The sequence below is a fragment of the Acyrthosiphon pisum genome, chromosome X (genome assembly GCF_005508785.2).
Source record: "Acyrthosiphon pisum isolate AL4f chromosome X, pea_aphid_22Mar2018_4r6ur, whole genome shotgun sequence".
In the NCBI taxonomy this organism is placed as follows: Eukaryota; Metazoa; Arthropoda; class Insecta; order Hemiptera; family Aphididae; genus Acyrthosiphon; species Acyrthosiphon pisum.
In genome coordinates this window covers 105,211,244-105,219,449 of record NC_042493.1, presented here as the reverse complement: position 1 = coordinate 105,219,449, position 8,206 = coordinate 105,211,244, and the positions used below count along the sequence as shown (strand labels likewise).

Below are 8,206 nucleotides of genomic sequence, written 5' to 3'. Positions count from 1 at the left end.
TGGTAGAGTGGGAGAATTTGAGTACGAAACCACGGAGCTCGAGTATTTGGATGCGCGAAGGAATAGTACCTCGAATAGTACTCTCTCGTTGGCTCGAGTATAGTATATTTCAAACTTTAAATACCATTGTTGCAACAATATCATTAGTTTGGGTAGGATTTATTATAGTAGGGTTTTTGTCTAGGGTTCTTAACTGTAGTTTGGTAATAAGCAGGAAACTTTGGAATTGATGGAATAGCGTTCAATCTTGAAAGTGGTCTGCTTGCATCCGGACGTATTTGATAGCCGTTGCTTGTAAAATGATCACTTCAAATTCTACTATATTGTGATGGTTTGAAATTATTTCGCTTTATGGCTTCAACCCATTTTTTCTTTAGTGTGAGGAAATCTAGTATTGTAATAATAAAAGGAAATAATAAGTGTACAAAAAGTTTTAATTTGGATTGTCAAATTTGTTTCAATAGATAGGTACTCACCGAAAAAATGTATAGACTGTTCAGATGTAGACCTCTTTTGGCCACCATATTGTGCGACAAAATCACAGGTTATAATATAGGTAAATTAAAGCATAAAAAAAATTGTGAAATTGAAACTTTTACGTAAAAACGAAATCCATTCTTTATTATCCATGGTTGGCGTCCCACAACACGGTATCAGTATCGTCTCTGGACACCATGGACACCATGGAACTAAGATATATATATATATATAACTAAGATATATAAATATTTACATCTCAGTCCGTGGTACACACGCCGATCGCCCAAGCTTCTTCTTTAATTTTCGGACAACGTCATCAAATTCGCATCAACGCCGCCAAATTCCAACGACGCGCAATAACCACATATTTAATTTATAAGTTGTAAAAGCGCCGTCGCTTATTCGCCGACAACCATTGTATTCGTATCCTACATTTTCAAACTATTGTCATACTCGTAAGTTTATTTTCTGAAATAAACTGGTAAATCGTTATTACGAGGACTGAAGCCGTGATAACGACGATACCATTCCGTACAAAAAAGTACAAAAAAGTAACAAACATCGATGATAGTGACACACAACTGATAACGTTTATACTCACGTCCGATTGATTTCGCGTCCAATCTATCATTTTTCATTACTATAATTAAGTTAAATACAATACTATTATCCTTCAATCGATAATATATATTTTATTTTATTGAAACAATAATAAATTATATCCGAAGCGTAGGATATTAATACAGTCACTGTATTATTGTGCACTGTAATGCATTGCACAATAATACAATATGTCTAAAATAAATGGTATGATCAATTACAGGTCTCAGGCTTAACGTGACAGGTACATGAACCTAACTACTTAATTTATGTGAATGAAAAATCTCCATAACTCCATGACATACATTTTAGTTAGTTAAACTTTTAAATGCTTATTATTGACTGAAAATTATTTTATTTTTAGGTCTACAATGATTGTAACAATGGTGACTCGGTTTTATCTGTTTGGCTGCCGGGCCTTTAACCAAAAAAATGTAAGTAACATTGTTAATTTATTTAACATCATACTTAATTTATAATAATATACACAATTATACTCTATACACGTTAAGATCTTAATGAGCTCAGAGTACCTTTAGAGTTTTTTTATTTAAGCCTTAAGTGAATTCTACCTGGTGATTTTCTGTCTTTTGTCTTTATCGAACACACACGGTGATATATGATTTTATTATTTTAGACGCTGTCTTTGCCAAAAAATACCATTTTATTGGTCTAATGAAGCTATAAGAATTATGAAAACAGATTTGAATTTGTCGTCAACTCTACTTTTTCCCATATTTATATATAAATGCAGCAACAGCTTCTTCATCGAGTAAAAAGTAAATATTATTCATTGATTAAATATTGTACATAATTTATGATTAATGTTTAAATAATTCTTATGAAGAACACGGTTACCATATTCTCACAAAGAAGACATAAGTATAGCAAAATACATTAAGAGAATAATCATATATGATATATTTGACGTATCCGGTACATTGATGTGGAAAAAGATGTGAATGGATAATGTAAGCCTTATGAAATAGGTATATCTTAAGTTAAAACAAAGTTTTGACTTCTCAAAAAATATTTACTCAGTTCCTCGAATTCACTTTTTTGTAAAATACTTAAATGTGTAATAGTACAATAACAATCATGAATATTTTCAACAACTAAAGTTTACTTAATAAGAATAATTTGTATTATTACATTTTTTTTTTTTTTTTTTTTTTTAATATTGTTACGATAGTCATGTTTTTTTATCTTGTAGATTTGTAGAGTTTGTACATGGCAATCAATGAAAGAGAGATATATAAAGCATATAAAATATGGTATTGCTGGAAACCATAAAGAAAGATATCCATTTATAAAGTCAAAAGTTATGAAACTATTGCTACATGGGTCTGTACCTACTTTGTTATATTTTTTAATTTATATATAATATAATAAAAATTATTTTTATTTATTTCTATTTTAGTTTAAAGCCAAAGAAAAAAAATCAAATTGTACAAAAGCAAGTTCATAGTGGATCACTGGCTGCTCTTCAAAAAAAATACATTTGTGTTAACATTATAATTTTATAGCAACTTAAATATTTTAATACTTGCTTAGTTTCATTAACAAACCTACTAGACCATTCTAACCTTACTTTTATAGATTTAAATTGTTATTTAAAATTTAACACTGATTTAATTGTTTAGTTAATTTTATGAAAAACAAGTTTAATTTTTTACAATAAATTATGGCAAACATGTAGGCACAAATATTATTTTTTTTTATAATATTTACATATATGTGATCAATACTACTGTATTATTAGAATAATAATTTTTACTACTGTAGCTATTAGAATTTTGTGAGCTGGTTGGTCCATTAATTGCTTGATAAAATTTAAAAGCAGCTAGTATATTAGAATATTTAGAAATATTATTATTAGTATTAAATAAATCAATATTAATGTCACCACAAATACAAGAAGTATTATTACTTTTATTACAGTATAAATAGCTTATAATAATGGCTCATATTGTGTGAAAATGTAATACAAAGTTCCATATATGTTGTTAAATAGCAGTAAATATTATAATTATAATTATATTAATTTTAATAATATTATAAATATTAAAAATACATAAGAACAATTTTTTTACAAGCATTTTAAGTTCGAATTTTGACAAAATTTATCAAATTTAAAATTTAACAATTATTTTGTAGTTAAAAATGTATAAAATGTTCGACTTTTATTTCTAATGATTAAAAATTTTAAAAAAGGTTCCACGTAAATAGGTTTATACATATTATATAAATTATTTAATTCACAATATAATATCATTATATACTTTCAAATCGACCAAATTAACCAAAGACAATATATTATTTATAAAATTATTGATCATAGGTTTTATTATACCCTACGAATCTCAATTGTGCGTCACGCGTATTTTCTAGTGTACGTTACGTTGCCTATCCACTACGCCCAAATTTGTTTATACGGCTATAAGCGACAAAGCACAAAATAGACGAAATCAGGATGACAATATTAAAATGACTTTTTCTATAATATAAGACGATGTTTAAAAATTCAAAACCCTATACAAATTATAAAGTGGATAAATAAATGCAATAAAAATATCTATAAAAAAGTAGATTAAATTTATTTTTGAAAACATTTCGTTTGGTATATTTTAAAAAGTTTCAATCACCCACGAATCATATTTTTGAACAAAAGAAATAATATTACTGAAATCATAATTTTCAATTTAATTATTTGATTTTGTTCAAATTTGAACTTAATATACTATTAAAAATAACTGCATTTTTATATAATTTTTAGATTTTTCCGGGTACAGTATGAAATACATAATAATAATATGAGATATCTTATTTTACATTTTCAATCCTTAGCTATAAAATTTAACAAATTATAAATTGTGTATTATAATACTTAATCGTATTTTTTATTCATTATTTTTGTTATTCATCAAGCGGAAACACCCGTCGCCGCCGCCGCATCATAATTATATTATTATATTTATAGTTTTTGATCATTATTAATTTCATTGCGATATAATACGTATTATAGTACTAGTACTAAGCCTTACACTGCAACCTAATCTAACAACAAAACTATATGCATTTTCTAATGAACCTACCTATAAATATTTAAAAAAAAAATATAAGTTATCTAAATTAATGAATCTGAGATGCCAAAAATGGAATTAGGTAGTTAAAATCAATATCGAATAACATATTATTTTCTTAAACAATAATGCACTTACAACAAATAAAATCTCTTTTTTGTTACCTGGACTTAACATCGGTTGATATATTATCTAGGCATATAGCTTATAAATATTATTAGAAACGCGTTTACATCGAAATAAACGACGATTATATTTTTTAATAAACTCCAATAATTATAACAAATAACAATACGATTTTAATGACGAAAATAATATTATTCAGACTCCACAATGTCATTATTACTTATACCTACAACGGAATTACATAATAATAATAATATAATAATTACTATAATTGCAGACTTTCGTGTTTATACGACAGACGGCCAATAATTATTATTGACATTCTCCGACGTTTTAATTTAAAAAAAACGCACCGAAGCTATCTTATTCCGCGTCGTCGTCGGCCTGTAAAATATTATTATTAAGGTTTGCAGGAATAGAGAGATTCTTTCGACTATTTTTTTTTTATAATATATCATTATTATTATTATTTATTACACGGTGGCGACGTAGAAGCTGTTCGTATAGGTAAAACTTTGTGTGAAATACCAATACTCGTCATTGATCGTCCAGACGTGGCGTCCGTACCCCTCGCTCGAACCCAAATGCATTTTGTGATTATTTCGATTATTTTGGCGGCACATAATGTTTGAAAAGTGACAAAGAGGGTTGGTTTCGGACCTAGAGAAAAAAAAAATCCTTTGTCAAGACGTGGTAAAACGTTTTCAACATCATAATATTATTTAACAGACACCCTCCTGCCACGGCGACGATAATATTCGTTCGAGTAGTTTTCGGTCTTTTTTTGCAGCTGTTTCGCGATTTATTTCCACGCCCAGTATTTTGTTCACCAACAACTCGCATAAAACCTACCCTAAAATCTGCTGGCATTCTCCTGCTTTTTCGGGTCGGTTTCATCTCTGCGCATTTCTCATTTGTATTCTTATTATCAGGGCTAGGATTCATATGCAATAAAAAATTGTAAAATATGCATTTTATATACTAAAATATGCAAAAATATGCATTTAATTTTATATAAGATAAACACTAAAATATAGTTAATTATTAAAATACATCAATGATAGGCTGTTTGTCTTAAAATAATATAATTTAGAAATAAAATGTATAATTCACATTAACTACGTGCGTGTTACATGAAATAAAATTTATATTTGACAGTAAAACCAAGTTTTACGAAATATACTATAATTTATAAAACATGCATATTTTACATTCTTATAATCAAAATATGCAATAATATTAATTTTATTCAATATATGCAATAATATGCATTTTATCCAAAATATGCAAAAACATGCAAAATAAAAATGCTACTATTTATCTCATCATGAGGTGATTCGTGGACATTTCTGACAAAATCAATTATCAGAAGTAGCAAAAAAAACATGCTGTTGCATATAGGTAGTGGTCGGCGCGAATCACGTTATTAATTTACATGGATTCTCAAGGTCATATTATTACGTAATATAATATGACAGTAATATTATAAAAGTGCGACGAAATCCGAGAAACCGGAGTTCCGATATGGGATGGGTCATTGGGAACGTAATTTGACGGGGATTCCCGGGAATTCCTGCGAACGCGCCGGAATACCTGGGAATCGTAAAGAAATTGCTGGAACGAATTATTGTTGTTTACGCATTACAAGACTATAATATTATTATAGAATATTTAATTTTAATATTCAAGTTTCTTGATCAATTTAAATTAAAAAAACCATTTATACCGCTTCAAAATATAATAACAAAACAATAGTTGGAATATACCTGTGTATAAACTGTGCTAGTAGAATTGTCAAACGATGCGTCTATTACAATTCTCTGATTTTTTATATCATGAAATACATAAAATATAATTATAATACTTATGAAAAGCATTAGAGATTCACTAAATACGTCAAATCCCTGACAAAAACAGAAAATACCGCAGAAAATAAATATCAATACCTAATATAAATTATCAAAATATGTAACAGCAACGAATTGAGTGGTGAGGCGTAGGTAGTTGTGTAGTTTCTATTTTGTAATATTTGTTCTCTTTATCTTAAACTAACATTTTGTAATTTATTTATAATAAAGTGTTCTACACAATAAATATGTATTATTATAATGCAGGGGGAGATAAGAAACGTTCCGTTGTCTCACGCACACAATAATATTATTATTTAATGTATAATATCATATTATTATATACCACAATGATTGTGTTAATGCAGCGTCGAAATGTAAGAAATTTAGTTTTTCTATACTACACTAACTTAACCAGCCAGTGACCTGCAGACATTGTTATAATATTACAAGCATAATATTAAGAATTCTATAGATAACGTAAAACAATATAGTTAGGTACATTAACGCTAACGAGTAGTTTTTGATAATTATTATTTATCGCTAGCGCGCATAATATAACACACACACAATATAATATATATATTTTTTTTTTATTGAGCCTAAGCCCGGCAATTATGGGCCCATTAGCTGCACAGTGCACACATAATATTATAATATATTTTATTACGCGTCGTGTATGTATGATTTTTTTCTCAAACAAGCAAGAACGACGTTGTCAGAGACAAGGACCCAGCCTTTATAATAATACATGTATTATTATAATGAAGGGGGGGGGGAGGGGTAAAAAACGTTCCGTTGCCTCACACATAATAATGTTATAAATTATTATAATGTATATAATATTATACCACAATGATTAATATGTTAGCGCAGCGTCGTAATGTAAGAAGTTCAGTTTGTCTATACTACACTAACTTGACCTACCAGTGACCTGCAGACATTATTCTATATTAGTGGTTTGATTTTTTCAGACTATTATTATAAATATGGTATAATGATAATATGAATTAGGTAAATCCAAAAATGTATAGTTTGTTTAGAACACCTCAAAGTTTTTTTTTTCCGTCTAGCGGATAAAATAATTATTCGGTTGCACCCGGTTGTACTCAATTTGTATTCTAAATATACGTACATACAGCGCCGGCGGGAGGTATTGCGGGGCCCGGGGCAGATTTTTTTCATGGGCCCTAGACATTTTTTTTTGCAAGTTCTATTACTTATAGGTATACTCGTATGAAATTTTTTTTAACTTTACATAACTTACCTATAATTTTTTTTTCATGTACTCAATTAAACAAAACAATGTATTAACTATTAAGCGTTCACTCTTCAATATGTATTTATTTCTTAAAACAGTTAAAATATAAAACTACAAAAAAAAGTGCACGCGAGTAGTGTTGAATTTAAATAAATAAATAATTTAGTCATCATTATCTTTATCTAGATAAAATTATATTTATCTCGGCTCAACACAGCACGCGGGGTCCGCGATCTACCGCAGTAATATACTGCTCGTATGCGAGCAATTATCACACATTCACATAAACGTATCAATAACGACTCATTGCCGTGTCCAGCTAGTATTTAATAAAAAAAATAAATAAATATTTAAAACTTACCAATGTAGGTAAATACATGCAGTTGCTGGTGTCCAGTTGGTAACTGGTATACAGTTTACCTATTATAGTAATTGTAAATTGATACACGTGCCGTAGTGGCGAATTCCAGTCGTGGAATGAAACACAGATACCGACGATAATAATTATTTGTTGCAAAGTAGTGAGCGATTTCCAAGAAATAATGATAATTGATAAATGCGTATATAATCGTACCAGACGTGCATCGAGAATAAATTTGATTCGCTATTGTACGTCTATTTTCTATACTCAATACTGCCTAATAGTGTATTCGCCTCTAATACTCCAATAACATAAACTATATTATACCCAGTGCTCGAATTGGGGGGGGGGGGTGCGCAGGGGACGGAGCTCCTCTACTATTTTAATTTTTTTTTGCGTACCCCAACTATTTTTTTTACTTGGACGGGGGGGACGGACCAAACTAATG

General features: G+C 28.8%; 2 long non-coding RNA genes across 2 annotated transcripts; one reads left to right on the top strand and one right to left on the bottom strand.

The window, feature by feature from the left end:
• Positions 1-339: 339 nt before the first annotated feature.
• On the bottom strand, positions 340-1,082 carry LOC107883292. Its single transcript, XR_001679199.2, has 2 exons — positions 477-1,082; positions 340-388 (listed from the first exon to the last, which is right to left on the bottom strand). It is a non-coding gene; the product is annotated as an uncharacterized LOC107883292 (long non-coding RNA).
• Positions 1,083-1,098: 16 nt separating this feature from the next.
• On the top strand, positions 1,099-2,759 carry LOC103308883. Its single transcript, XR_510554.3, has 6 exons — positions 1,099-1,324; positions 1,445-1,514; positions 1,718-1,859; positions 1,928-2,051; positions 2,294-2,424; positions 2,501-2,759. It is a non-coding gene; the product is annotated as an uncharacterized LOC103308883 (long non-coding RNA).
• Positions 2,760-8,206: the final 5,447 nt, after the last annotated feature.